Raw genomic sequence first — 14,312 nt, 5'->3', positions numbered from 1 at the left:
ACCCCGAGAGGGGCGGAGGGGGCTGCAGGCTGGACCCCTTGACTTGGATGGTGGATGGGCCGGAGTGGCCGCCAGACCCCTGCGCGCGCTCAGGTCTGTCCCCCGCCTCCCGCGCTCATCCTCGCCTTGACCCGGGAGCCACTGTACCTGTGTGACTATTTGCGGCTCTGTTTTGTTGACTTGTAGACGTTGCTGGCACGGAGTAGGCCCTCAGATAAATGTGTTGAATGAACGAAGCGAGAGCCCATCATTCTCCGGGTCAGAAAGGACGCAGAGGGGCTAGGGGAGAGTTGCGGACTCGGTCCGGGAGAGACGATCCCCGGCTGGGCCTCATCCCTGGTCTGGTACACCCCTGTTAGGACAGCTTAGAGAAGGCGGACTCGTAGGGCTAAACCTGAGGTTTGCAGGGGCCGAGGAAGCCGAGGTCCAACAGGAGGCGACGCCTGCCGCCCGGAAAGCCCTTCCCCACGCCTGCGCCCCAACAGTTCTCTTCCTCTGGACTCTCAGAGAAAGGGAATTTCTTGCCCAGAAATCCTAGTGTTGGTCCCTGTGGGTCTAACCTCCATGGGTCTCTGCTGGCCTTGCTATGGGTCACCTCCCAGAACTTCGGGGGGGTACAATGTTGACCACTTTGGCCTGGCCTCCAAGGAAAGACCTCGCAGGTATACCACCGCGAGGGGACTGTCCAGCCCCTTCCCTGAACAAATCCCCCTTCTCCACACCCAGGGAATCCCTGACACAGGACCCATGTCTGTGTAGCCCAGGGTCCTGAAGATCTGAAGGTATCACAAGGTGTCAGGCGGTGGAAAAAGACAGGTTCAAGTTCAACATCTACTCTCAGGATTCCTCAAGGCCGCAGCACCCCTTGGTAAGTACCTTACCTGTGCTTGGTGCCTAGGGCCCTTGTTCTTGCTGAGGTCGGCTTCCTCCTGGAAGGTATCCCTTCTCTCAGCTCATCCTACATACCACCCTTAGTTTCAGAATCCATAAACTTTAAAATCCCTTCACTTAAAAAAAAAAAAAAAAGTAATATCTCTACCCAAGAAACATACGTTTTCTTTAGCATGTACAGGCTTGGTACCTCTTTGATTTAACCTCCCCCCTGCCTGACCAGGCTGGGGCCCCGACTGTAGACTCTGGGTCAACAATTGCTTAAAGCAATTCACCAGCATCCTATATGCTGAATGACCAGGTTGCCAAAAATCAATTTGCAAATGGCCAATTCTTCCAGTGACTGAGAAACCTCTTTCCTACCTTTAAATTTTAGTTGTACCTCCCACCCCATGCCGGCATCCACCTTGGCTTCTGTATCTGCCTGTAAAATGATTGTGGAAAACTGTCCTAAATTTAGATCCATGTTTATTTGGCAGTTCTGCACACAAACAAAGGGAGGAATGCAAATGGAACAAAATTTTTAAAGATTTTCAGTAATTCAAATTGGTTTTTCAGCAACTTGATGATCCGTGGTTTAACGTTCATACATTTTGCTTTTGGTGCTCTGGTCATTCTGTGAATTGGCTTTTGGTGAACTAGCCAGCTACAGTTTTCCCAAATAATTTAGCTAGCTTCCCGTAGAGATGCTGTCTACTTCTCCTTGTGAAAATAGCCACAATCAATTTGAGTATTTAAACATTTTCTGATTTTTGTTATTGCCTTTTCTATCTATGAGGTTATTTTAAAGTACTTTTTAGTTTCCAAATGTATAATTCTTTAGATATGTTACCTTTTTGTAACTGAGATTTGCCTTGTATTAAAAAAATGCAGTATGTGATGATTTTTTTAAGGATTTTCTGATATGTGCTTTGTGGCCAAGTTATGCAATAAATGTTTCAAAATGTCCTGTGTTTGCTTCAAAAGGGGAAATATATTTGTGTGCGTGCGTGCGTGTGTGTGTGTGTAGGGATCAAATTAGTTTTATTACATCAAGCTTATGTTATTTATGTCTTCTATATCATTTTTTTTGAACTTTTGATCTATCAGTTACTGAGAAAGATGTGTTAAAACTTCCTATCAATATTGTGTATTTGTCAATTTCTTCCTGTATTTCTGATAATTTTTGCTTTACATATTTTGAGACTGTGTTTACAAGTTTAGAATTGTATTTTCCTGGGAAAGTGTTTATTTCATTATTATGAATTAATTCTTTTTATCCTTAATAATACTTTTAATCTATACTCCATTTTGCCTGACTTGGTATTGCTACGTTAACTCTATTTTGGATAGTATTTGTTTAATATATCTTTTCCCATCCCACTACTTTCAAACTTTCTGGATATTTATGTTTCAGTTGTGTCTTTTATAAGAGCATGTAACTAGATTTTGTTGTTGTTGTATAATCCAATATGACAATCTCTATCTTAACTGGAAAGCAGTCTACTTACTTTTATTGTGTTTAGTAACATGTTTTACTTCATTTCTACCATCTTATTTTTTGCTTTATATTGATAATGATTTTTTTCCATGCCTTTTCTCCATTCTTTTCTTCAATTGGATTGATTAATTTTTCTTTACTCACTTTTTTTATTCTACTGATTTGAAATTTATGCCTTCCTTTTCTATGATTTTAGAGGTTACTCTTTAAAATTTTATACACGTATTTGTTTTAATCTAGTCTAATTATCTTTTATAGTTCACTCTCCTTCCAAGCAATAGAAGGACTTTAGTGTTTTAATTTGTATAATCTATGCTGTTTAGATTTACCAACATGGTTGCTAGTATCTTCATTCACTATTTTTTCTCTTCTTTTTTCTTTTCTTCTGGGTTCTATGTTTTTCTTTCTGAAGTACAACTTTTCAGAGCTTTTCTGGCAAAGATAGATATGTTAGAGTAAATGATATCAGTTAAATACCTTATTAATCTCTCACCCTTGAATGATATTTGAGCTGAGTAGAGAATTCTAAGTTAGTTACTCTTGTTGTTGTGCTTAATCATGTCTGACTCTTTGCCACCCCATGGACTGTAGCCCACCAGGCTCCTGTGTCCATGGGATTTTCCATGCAAGAATACTGGAGTGGGTTGCCATTTCCTCCTCTAGAGGGTCTTCCTAACCCAGGGATTGAACCCATGTCTCCTGCGTCTCCTGCATTGGCAGGCAGATTCTTTGCCACTGAGCCTCTTGGGAAGCTCCAGTTACTTTTCAGTTCAGTTCAGTCGCTCAGTCGTGTCCGACTCTCTGCGACCCCATGAATTGCAGCACGCCAGGCCTCTCTGTCCATCACCAACTCCCGGAGTCTACCCAAACCCATGTTCATCGAGTCGGTGATGCCATCCAACCATCTCATCCTCTGTCGTCCCCTTCTCCTCCCGCCCCCAATCCTACCCAGCATTAGGGTCTTTTCCAATGAGTCAACCCTTCGCATGAGGTGGCCAAAGTATTGGAGCTTCAGCTTCAACATCAGACCTTCCAATGAACACCCAGGATTGATCTCTTTTAGGATGGATTGATTGGATCTCCTTGCAGTCCAAGAAACTCTCGAGAGTCTTCTCCAACACCACAGTTCAAAAGCATCAATTCTGCGGTGCTCAGCTTTCTTCACTGTCCAACTCTCACATCCATACATGACCACTGGAAAAACCATAGTCTTGACTAGACGGACTTTTGTTGGCAAAGTAATGTCTCTGCTTTTAAACATGCTATCCAGTTACTTTTACACACTCAATATTTAATTTCATTGTCTTCCAGCTTTCATTGCTTCTGTTGAAAAGTCTGCTGTCAGTCTAACTGTTATTCCTTCTCACAAGAATTGTCTTCTCTGTCTGCCTGCTTTTAAAATCATCCTTTGTCTGTGGTATTATGAAGTTTCTCTGCAATGTACCTAGGTATGGATTTATTTTTATTTATCTTTCTTGGAACTCATGGTTCCTCAATCTGAGGCATTGTGTTTTTGTACAAGTCTGGAAAATTCTCAAACATTTTATCTTTTAATAGTGTCTCTCCTCCATTATTTTTTCTCTTTGTAGAATTCATATGTGATATTTGTTAGAACTTCCAATTTTATTCTCCACCCTTCTTAGCCACTCCTTTATGTTTTGCATTCTTTTAGACCTCTGTGCTTTGTTCTTGGTAATTTTTTCTAAGATTTCTATCCCATTTCATTCCTAGATTTCTCTTTTCTCTCTCTCTCTCTTTCTGTCTAAACTGCTCTAAACTATTAATTTCAATTATCATATTTTTTATTTTAAATGGATTTCCTTCATCTCATTAAAAATCATATATTCCCGGGGGAGGAAATAAAAATCATATATTCTCATATATTCAATTCCTTATATCTTCAATAACTTTAACCATACTTAATTTATAATATATGTCTGATAATTCTGCTATCTGACATTCTTTATTTTGTCTAATGGTTTTCATTCATGGTAGATGGACTCCTCATATATTTTACTCTTTTGAACTGTGAACTCATCTTAATCCAGGTTTCATCAGTAGAATTTTGTGTGGCCTCATGAAGGCATGCCCCTAAGAGTTTGTGTTTGCTTCTTCTGGGTACTCCAGAATCATTGTTAGCCTGAGTGCACTTTTTATGTTAAATTTCAGCTTTGGGAGTTTCTGAACCACGCAGATACTGTAAATTCAAAGCCATAACATATGTGGGAATAAATCTGTGGTTATGGATTCCCAGGGGAAATACTTTCTTCCTCCTGAGAAGAGAAAGGCCTCTTGTGATGGTGTTCTGCTAGTCCACCCTTTCACTAATGATGTAGCTGGAAGGGGTAAAAACCTAACTTCCCAGACTGAAATGGCTATTAAGACTCAGGCAAGTAGGTTATCTCACCACAGCCACCACAGTCCTTCTTGGAGGGTTTTAGTTCACCCTCCAACCCCATTCCTAAGAGATCTTTACTGCTGTGAGAGCTCAGTGACACCTACGAATGGATATTTGTACTCTTTTACTTTGCATTTCTGGACATTCTGAGATAGGAGGAGTTTTAGAAGATCAAGTCTGGCATATCGCCGGTTGCAGAAATCCTTTTCTTTTATTTGTCCCCCTTTTCTCCCTTTTCTTTTAAATTAGCATCCTTCTTCTTTTATCTATTATCCTTATCGTCTGATTGGCCACTTCATTAGATTCCCTTGCTCACCACAGACAGTTCTTACTGAGCTCTGGCTTTCCTCTGTCTGACATCAGGTAGAACACAAATATATTTTCAGTAAATGATATTTTTACTTTATATTATATATATATTACTATATATTATATTTACTATATATAAAAATGACATTTTTACTTTACTTTATAAATGATATCTATATTTTGATTCTGTGATAGACATTGCTCTTTTTTCTGTAGGCTGTGTGAGGATAGGGTGGGGCTCAAAGGGCCCATGCCACTCTAGGGAAGACGGATTAGGAACAGGGCTGTGCTTGGGCCTGCTTGCACCAGAGAGTCACTTGTCGGCATGTCTTCCCAACACCATGATCAGTGATCTTATGTTTGTGTCTTGACATTGCACTTGGTGAGATTATTTACACCATGAAGTTGGGAAACACTGCAAATCAACGCTCCCCCTCCCCTCAAGAGCTGGTGGTAAAACACCAACACAGCACTGATTTAGGGCAATGAGAACACGTAGAAACAAGCCTGTGCAGAACAAGACCAGGGGTAAGTGAAATAAAAAGTCATAGTTGGAGGAACTTATCGCTCTAGGGTTGTGGTGTTCAGAGACAGGGTTTTCAGTTACCCCAGATTTTCCCCAGACTTGTTCTCAAGAGACTTGGTATCCTGAGGCCCTGGATTAGGGAAAGGAGCTGAACCTTCAATACCAGCTCCAGCTAGCAAAAGTGAAGGACCACAGGGGGCACCTGGATTTGAACCAGGGACCTCTTGATCTGCAGTCAAATGCTCTACCCCTGAGCTATACCCCCTGATGTAAGTAGAGGCCTTAGTACTACCTTTTACCTGTGTAGCCATGCCCAACATTCCTATAAATTTTTGCCACAAGATGTTCACCAGGCTGGGCCTGCTCAAAGCTGCCAAACCAGCCTCACTGTAATTTTACTTCCTTGATGCAAAACAAGCAACAGATTCCCCCTCCCTATAACCACCTCCCTGCTCTTTCTGGAAAAGCACTGACACTGATGTTTATGGCAGGAAAGGCCTTCGGGGTCACTGGTCTATGCCCTTCACAATGGGCATCTGAACGCAGAGATTCAGGATTACTGGTCTGCCCAAGCATACAGAGCTCCTTACAGATAAACTCAGGACCTGAATCCATTTCTCCTGACTTTGGGTTCAGGACCGTATAACTAAGCCAATGAGTCTCTTATCTTCCTCTTTTCCCTATCCTCTATCAGTCAAAAAATGTAAAGGCTACAGAAGAGGAGCGTTTTAATGGATTAATGATGGTGGGACCATCAGGGGAACTAGCATGTGGGCTTAGCCAAGCACACAGTGCCATGCAACTGAAGGACCACAAGGAAAAGCTAATGGGGACACCAGAATTTGACCCTGTGCATGCTGCACCCTTCGGGCCAGTCCTCAGATGTCCTGTGCTTAGGAATCATCTTGGGAGCTTGTCAAACATGCAGATGTGATGTGGGGTTAGGAACAAGCTTCTCATTGAGGGTCTGGGGGATCCCACTTTGAGAAACACCTGTCACAGTTCTATATCGGCTCCCTTGTGCGCCCCCTGCAGGAAGACCTAGGTACTGAACCCCCAGGAAGGGATGGGTTAGGAATTCTAGCACCTGCCCCAGGGTCAGACTGAGCTGGTGGGCAGAGACAGGATGAAAACCAAGGACCACGATCAGATTGCTCATCCTCTGAACTCTGCTCTAGACCCGTGGTTCTTAATTTTAGGGTGCGTCAAAATCACTTGGAGGACTTGTTAAAACAGGGATGTCTGGGCTTCCTCCTGAAAGTTTCTGATTAACAAATTCTCAAGTAAGGCTGATGCTTGGGGTCCGGGACAATGTTTTAAGAACCGCTGCTCTTGATCCACACATCTGCGACCAGGCCCTTTCACACCTGCAGCCACACCCAGGGCACCTGTTCACCCTTGCCTCATCTGTGCGTTTACTGAGCACTGGTGCCTCCACTCCACCAAAGACCCGTATCCTGAGACCCCGCCCTTTGCTCCCATTGCCTGCTGGGAGCCCCTGGGAGCGTCCTCTTTGTCCTGGATTAGCTCTCTTCCCAGTTTGCCATTCAGGAAACTAAAGAAGCTTCTGCCAATATGGGGAAAACTCATTCAAGGGAGTCCAGAGCAGCCCGATTCAAGCTGAAGACCTCAGTCTGCCTCAGGAAAATTCAGCCCAGGGGGTTGCATTATGACTCCTATATTGCAGATGAGGAAACAGAGGATGGGAGAGTATCTTTGACCCCACAAAGGCAAGTAGCTCAGGAGAGAAGGTGGCTCCAGATATCCCATGGGTGTCATCCTTCAGCTTTGCATTTCCTCGTTTCTCTCTGGATTCACCTCCCTTCTTTCTCCTTAATTCAATGAGATTCTGATCCAGTTAATGCTCTTAGGTTTGGCACATCTGAAATGTCTTTCTTTTGTCCTCTTGCTTGAATGTCAGTTTACCTGGGTTCAGAATTCTAGATTGAGTCTACAACCATAGCACCCTGAACGCACCCAATCTTGTCAGAATTCTAGATTGGAAGTTATTTTTCTTTATACCTAAAAAATTTATTTTATAATGCTATAAAGTATCAGTAAGACAACTTTATTATTCAATTGCTCTTCTCTCCAAAGTATCAAATTTTAAAAAATTTTGAAATGCATGCATGGTTCATGGGTCTGGCTAGACAGCTATTTAATTTTACTTATTTGTGCCTATATTTTCACTTACACAATTTTTTAAAATAACATGTTCCTAATTATGATGAATAATAATAAAGTGCTGCACTCAGTATGTCAGCAAATCTGGAAAACTCAGCAGTGGCCATAAGACTAGAAAAGGTCAGTTTTCATTCCAATTCCAAAGAAAGGCAATGCTGAATAATGCTCAAATGACCATACAATTGTGCTCATTTCACATGAAAGCAAGATAATGCTCAAAATCCTGCAAGCTAGGCTTCAGCAGTACATGAACTGAGAACTTACAGATGTTTAAGCTGGATTTCGAAAAGGCAGAGGAACCAGAAATCAAATTGCCAACATCCATTGGATCATAGAAAAAGCAGAGAATTCCAGAAGAACATCTACTTCTGCTTCATTAACTGCTCTAAAGCCTTTGACTGTGCAGATCATAACAAACTGTGGAAAATTCTTAAAGACATGGGAATACCATACCACCTTACCTGTCTCCTGAGAAACCTGTATGCAGGTGGAAAAGCAACAGTTAGAGTGAAAAAAACTGGCTTAAAACTCAACATTCAAAAAAACTAAGATTTTGGCATCCAGTCCCACCACTTCATGAAAAATAGATGGGGAAAAAGTGGAAACAGGGACAGACATTATCTCCTCGGGCTCCAAAATCACTGCAGATAGTGACTGCAGCCACAACATTAAAAGACCCTTGGTCCTTGGAGGGAAAGCTGTGACAAACCTAGACAGCATATTAAAAAGCAGAGACATCACTTTGTCAACAAAGGTCTGTATAGCTGAAGCTATGGTTTCTTCAATAGTCATGTATGGATGTGAGAGTCGGACCGTAAAGAAGGCTGAGTGCTAAAGAATGAATGGTTTTGAATTGTGATCGCTGGAGAAGACTCTTGAGAGTCCCTTGGACTGCCAGGAGATCAAACCAGTGAACCCTAAAGGAAATCAGTCCTGAATATCATCGAAAGGACTGATGTTGAAGCTGAAGCTCCAATACTTTGGCCACCTGATCTAAAGAGCTGACTCACTGGCAAAGACCATGATGCTGAGAAAGATTGAGGGGAGGAGGAGAAGGGGACGACAGAGGATGGGATGGCTGAATGGCATCACTGACTCACTAGACATGGGTTTGAGCAAACTCAGGGAGATGGGAAGCCTGATGTGCTGCAATCCGTGGGGTCGCAAAGAGTCGGACACAGCTTAGCGACTTAACAACAACTATAATAAAGCAATAAAAAGGTATAAACCCACAGGACAAAAAGTATATGGATGAGATAATTAGTTTCACACGGAAGAAAAAAAACAAAACAGCTGACATAGTCTGCAGAGAAATCATCCAAGAAGTAAGCACGTCTGTGCAAGGTGCAAGGGCAGTTGGAGACCAGCGGGCGTTACTGAGGGATGCTGTTCCACAGGTTCCCACTGGCTCTTGGAGAATGGATGGTAATTGCCGTCAACTGCATACCTGGGTGTTGTGACATAGTGAATTGGTGCTAGTTCAGAACCTAGATCAGCCAGGGGGTATAGCTCAGGGGTAGAGCATTTGACTGCAGATCAAGAGGTCCCCGGTTCAAATCTGGGTGCCCCCTGCTGATTTTCTTTCCATCTGGAGACCACACACATGGTCACTGTAGATTAGATCTCAGTACCATCAACCTTCACCTCCATCCCCTACCTCGCTTGTTGGGAGGCTTTTTAAATTAGGCTACTTTCTTCTAGGGGAGCTTAGCAAACAGAACGTGGAAGGAGTAAGGAGAGGAGAGGAAAGGTAGGAAAGGTCATCTTCTGACTCAGGAAATGGTTGCAAGTTTTCCTTATCCTGCGTTAGAGGCTTTGTCTTGATCCTAAGAGAACTGTGTGTGTTTGGTCAGCTCTCCCAATTACTATTATTACTATTTCTCTTTTCAAGTGAGTTAGGAAAGTCCAAGGAGCCAACTGAATTAGCAGCTGTGCCCCACAGACTCTGGGGATGAATCCAGATACTTTTATTTGAAAAACAACACATTCTCTGCTCTTCCTACCCGACCAGCACTACCTGATCAGACACATTTTTGGGAAGATGATACTGGATGATTCTCAAGGGCATTTTGTCTGAACAGAGGCTTCCCAGGTGGTGCAAGTGATCAAGAACCTGCCTGCCAATGCAGGAGACTAAGAGATGCAGGTTCAATCCCTGGGACGGAAAGATCCCCTGGAGGAGGGCATGGCAGCCCACTGCAGTATTCTTGTCTGGAGAATCCCATGGACAGAGGCTCCTGGCGGGCTATAGTCCATAGAGTCGCAAAGAGTCAGACACGGCTGAAGTGACTTAGCACGCACATATGATTATCAAAGCCAGTGCCCTCGACAGGGCCAGGAGCAAGGAGGGAGAGGATGGGAAGATGTGGTGGGAAAGTCGTGCTTCCGCCATGGAGACCCCCAGGTACTGGAAGCCACAGACACCTGGGTGACTGGCTGTGCTACAGTTCAGGATAGCACTGTGTATGGAAAGGTGCTTTTTAGATAATCATGGCTCACAGTTAGATCATTTAAACACAGATCACGAGGTCTCTGATTCATAATCCAAGTAACCCTACTGCTGCCACTTTAAAAAATTAATAGACTAGTTTTTAGAGCACGTTAAGGTTTACAGAAAAACTGAGCAGGAAGTACAGAGAGCTCCCCTCCATTTCCTCACCTCAGCTGCCCCCTCCCAGGTGCCCCATTATTAAATTTTGTATTAGTGTTGTTGTTGTTCTCCAGTTGTGCCCAACTCTTTGCGACCCCATGGACTGCAGCACGCCAGGCTTCCCTGTCCATCACCAGCCCCTGGAGTTTACTCAAACTCATGTCCATTGAGTCGGGGATACCATCCCAGCATCTCATCCTCTGTTGTCCCCTCCTCCTCCTGACTTCAATCTTTCCCAGCATCAGGGTCTTTTCCAATAAGTCGGCTTTTCACATCAGGTGGCCAAAATATTGGAGCTTCAGCTTCAGCATCAGTCCTTCCAGTGTATGTTTGGGACTGATTTCCTTTAGAATTGACTGGTTTGATCTCCTTGCAGTCCAAGGGACTCTCAAGAGTATTCTCCAGCACCACAGTTCAAAAGCATCAATTCTTCAGTGCTCAGCCTTCTTTATGGTCCAACTCTCACATCCATACATGACTACTGGAAAAACGACAGCTTTGACGATATGGACCTTTGTTGGTGAAGTAATGTCTCTGCTTCTTAATATGCTGTCTAGGTTGATCATAGCTTTTCTTCCAAGGAGCAAGATTCTTTTAATTTCATGACTTCAGTCACCACCTGCAGTGATTTTGTAGCCCAATAAAATAAAGTCTGTCACTGTTTTCATTGTTTCCCCATCTATTTGCCATGAAGTGATGGGACTGGATGCCAAGATCTTAGTTTTTTGAAAGTTGAGTTTTAAGCCAACTTTTTCACTCTTCTCTTTCACCCTCATCAAGAGGCTCTTTAGTTCCTCTTCACTTTATGCCATAATGGTGGTGTCATCTTTGTATCTGAGGTTATTGATATTTCTCCCAGCAATCTTGATTCCAGCTTGTACCTCATCCAGCCTGGTATTTCACATGATGTACTCTGCATAGAAGTCAAATAAGCAGGGTGACAATATACAGCCTTGATGTACTCCTTTCTCAATTTAGAACCAGTCCATTTTTCCATGTGTGGTTCTAACTGTTGCTTTTTGACCTGCATACAGGTTTCTCAGGAGACAGGTAAGGTGGTCTGGTATTCCCATCTCTTTCAGAATTTTCTACAGTTTGTTGTGATCCACACAGTTAAAGGCTTTAGCATAGTCAATGAAGCATAGGTAGATGTTTTTCTGGAATTCTCTTGCTTTTTCTATGATCTAGCAGATGTTGGCAATTTGATCTCTGGTTCTGCTGCCTTTTCTAAAACCAGCTTGAACATCTTGAATTTCTTGGTTCATGTACTGTTGAAGCCTGGCTTGGAAAATTTTGAGCATTACTTTGCTAGCATGTGAGATGAGTGCAACTGTGTGGTAGTTTGCGCATTCTTTGGCATTGCTTTTCTTTGGGATTGGAATGAAAACTGACCTTTTCCATTCCTGTGGCCACTGCTGAGTTTTCCAAATTTGTTGGCATATTGAATGCACTTTCACAGCATCATCTTTTAGGATTTGAAATAGCTCAACTGGAATTCCATCACCTTCACTAGCTTTGTTTGTAGTGATGCTTTCTAAGGCCCACTTGACTTCACATTCCAGGATGTCTGGCTCTAGGTGAGTGATCACACTATTGTGGTTATCTGGGTTATGAAGATCTTTTTTGTATAGCTCTTCTGTGTATTCCTGCCACCTCTTCTTAATATCTTCTGCTTCTGTTAGGTCCATACCATTTCTGTCCTTTATTGTGTCCATCTTTGCATGAAATGTTCCCTTGGTATCTCTAATTTTCTTGAATAAATCTTTAGTCTTTCCCATTCTACTATTTTCCTCTATTTCTTTGCATTGATCACTTAAGAAGGCTTTCTTATCTCTCCTTGCTATTCTTTGGAACTGTGCATTAGATGGATATATCTTTCCTTTTCTCCTTTGCCTTTCACTTCTCTTCTTTTCTCAGCTATTTGTAAAGCCTCCTCAGACAACCATTTTGCCTTTTTGCATTTCTTTTCCTTGGGGATGGTTTTGATCACAGTCTCCCGTACAATGTTATGAACCTCCATCTATAGTTTTTCAGGCACTCTGTCTATCAGATCTAATTCCTTGAATCTATTTGTCACTTCCATTATATAATGTAAGGGATTTGATTTAGTGGACCTTTATTAAAAATAGTAAATGAATGTTGATGCATTAATATTAACCAATGTCCATGGTTAACATTAAGGTTCATACTTGGTATTGTATGGTTTTGTGGGTTTTGACAAATGCATAATGTCAAGTACCCACAATTACAATATCCTTCAGAATAGTTTCACTGCCCTAAAAATTCCCCTGCCATACCTATTCATCCCACTGCCCCATCCCAAATCCCAGGTAACCACTGATCTGTTTGCTCTCTTCACAGTTTTGCCTTTTCCAGAACGCCATCTAGTTGGAAATGTACACTATATGGCCTTTCCAAACTGGCCTCTTTCACTTAGCAATATGCATGTAATGTTCCTCCATGTCTTTTTGTGGCTTGATAGCTAGTTACTTTTCATCACTGAATAATATTCCTCTGCTTGGGAGGAATATTCTTCCGATATGGGGTGTCTGGAGGTCTGCAAGGGAATAGGCACACACAGGGCCCAGGCTCTCCCACCGCAGGCCAGAAAGAAAGAGCTCTGACCACACACCAGGGCCTCTTGGTCCCAGCCCGTGGGCCCCCAAATAACAGCCTTTATACCTGGTCATGAAATTAAAAGATGCTTGCTGCTTGAAAGAAAAGCCATGACCAACCTAGACAGCATATTTAAAAAGCAGAGACATTACTTTGCCAACAAAGGTCCATCTGGTCAAAGCTATGGTTTTTCCAGTAGTCATGTATGGATGTGAGAGTTGGACCATACAGAAGGCTGAGCACCGAAGAATTGATGCTTTTGAACTGTGGTGTTGGAGAAGACTCTTGAGAGTCCCTTGGATTGTAAGGAGATCTAACCAGTCAGTCATAAAGGAAATCAGTCCTGAACATTCATTGGAAGGACTGATGGTGAAGCTGAGGCTTCAATACTTTGGCCACCTGATGGGAAGAGCTGACTCATTGGAAAAGACCCTGATGCTGGGAAAGATTGAAGGCGGGAGGAGATGGGGACGACAGAGGATGAGATGCTTGGATGGCATCACTGACTCGATGGACATGAGTTTGAGCAAGCTCTGGGAGTTGGTGATGGACAGGGAAGCCCAGCATGCTGCAGTCCATGGGGTCACAAAGAGTCGGACGCGACTGAGCGACTGAGCTGAACTGAACGCCTGGTCTTAGCTTCCCCAATTGTGCTCCCCAAAGGATCTGAGCGCCACCTCTCCGCGAGTCTCCCCTGGGTTTAGCCCCTAGGACACCGCCTCAGGCGGGGACCAGGCCGGGAGAGCAGAGTGTGCGATGGAGGGTCAGGGAAGGAAGGAGGGTCAGGCAAGGAAGGCGGCTGAGGCCGGGAGGATGGAGCAGAGCAGGGGGCGGGGTCAGAGGAGCTGGGGGAGGAGGGAAGGGAGGAAGACCGCGGAGGGGGCGGGGTTTCAACCCTAAAAGCCCTAGTTCTCAAACATGGTGCCTCTCTCCCCGCAGTACTGTTTGCCACTAGAATGGAAAGGTATCTCTTAGACAACGGCGGGACTTCTGGGGCTGCAAAGGTGAACTCATGGCCCGAGAATGGCCTCCAGTCAGTTTGTGGTGGCTTCGCCAGTTTCAGAGGCGGGTGAGGAATGAATAGAATTGACAGTAGCTATGGAATGCTTGGGTGTGGTAACACCCTTGAAGTAAGGTAATGAGAAGCTGTTGTAGAGTAAGGGGGTATAGCTCAGGGGTAGAGCATTTGACTGCAGATCAAGAGGTCCCCGGTTCAAATCCGGGTGCCCCCTGGTGGCTTGCTTTATTGCTAAATGGC

The 14,312-nt window shown here is 43.5% G+C and overlaps 3 non-coding genes across 3 annotated transcripts; 2 read left to right on the top strand and 1 right to left on the bottom strand.

Moving 5' to 3' along the window:
- Positions 1 to 5,797: 5,797 nt before the first annotated feature.
- TRNAC-GCA (transfer RNA cysteine (anticodon GCA)) lies at positions 5,798 to 5,869 on the bottom strand. Its single transcript has one exon. It is a non-coding gene; the product is annotated as a tRNA-Cys (tRNA).
- Positions 5,870 to 9,287: 3,418 nt separating this feature from the next.
- TRNAC-GCA (transfer RNA cysteine (anticodon GCA)) lies at positions 9,288 to 9,359 on the top strand. Its single transcript has one exon. It is a non-coding gene; the product is annotated as a tRNA-Cys (tRNA).
- A 4,855-nt stretch (positions 9,360 to 14,214) lies between these two features.
- TRNAC-GCA (transfer RNA cysteine (anticodon GCA)) lies at positions 14,215 to 14,286 on the top strand. Its single transcript has one exon. It is a non-coding gene; the product is annotated as a tRNA-Cys (tRNA).
- Positions 14,287 to 14,312: the final 26 nt, after the last annotated feature.

The sequence above is a fragment of the Giraffa tippelskirchi genome, chromosome 10, assembly GCF_054371585.1.
Source record: "Giraffa tippelskirchi isolate mGirTip1 chromosome 10, T2T-mGirTip1v1.2.pri, whole genome shotgun sequence".
Taxonomy (NCBI): domain Eukaryota; kingdom Metazoa; phylum Chordata; class Mammalia; order Artiodactyla; family Giraffidae; genus Giraffa; species Giraffa tippelskirchi.
This window is presented reverse-complemented; position numbering and strand designations above follow the sequence as displayed.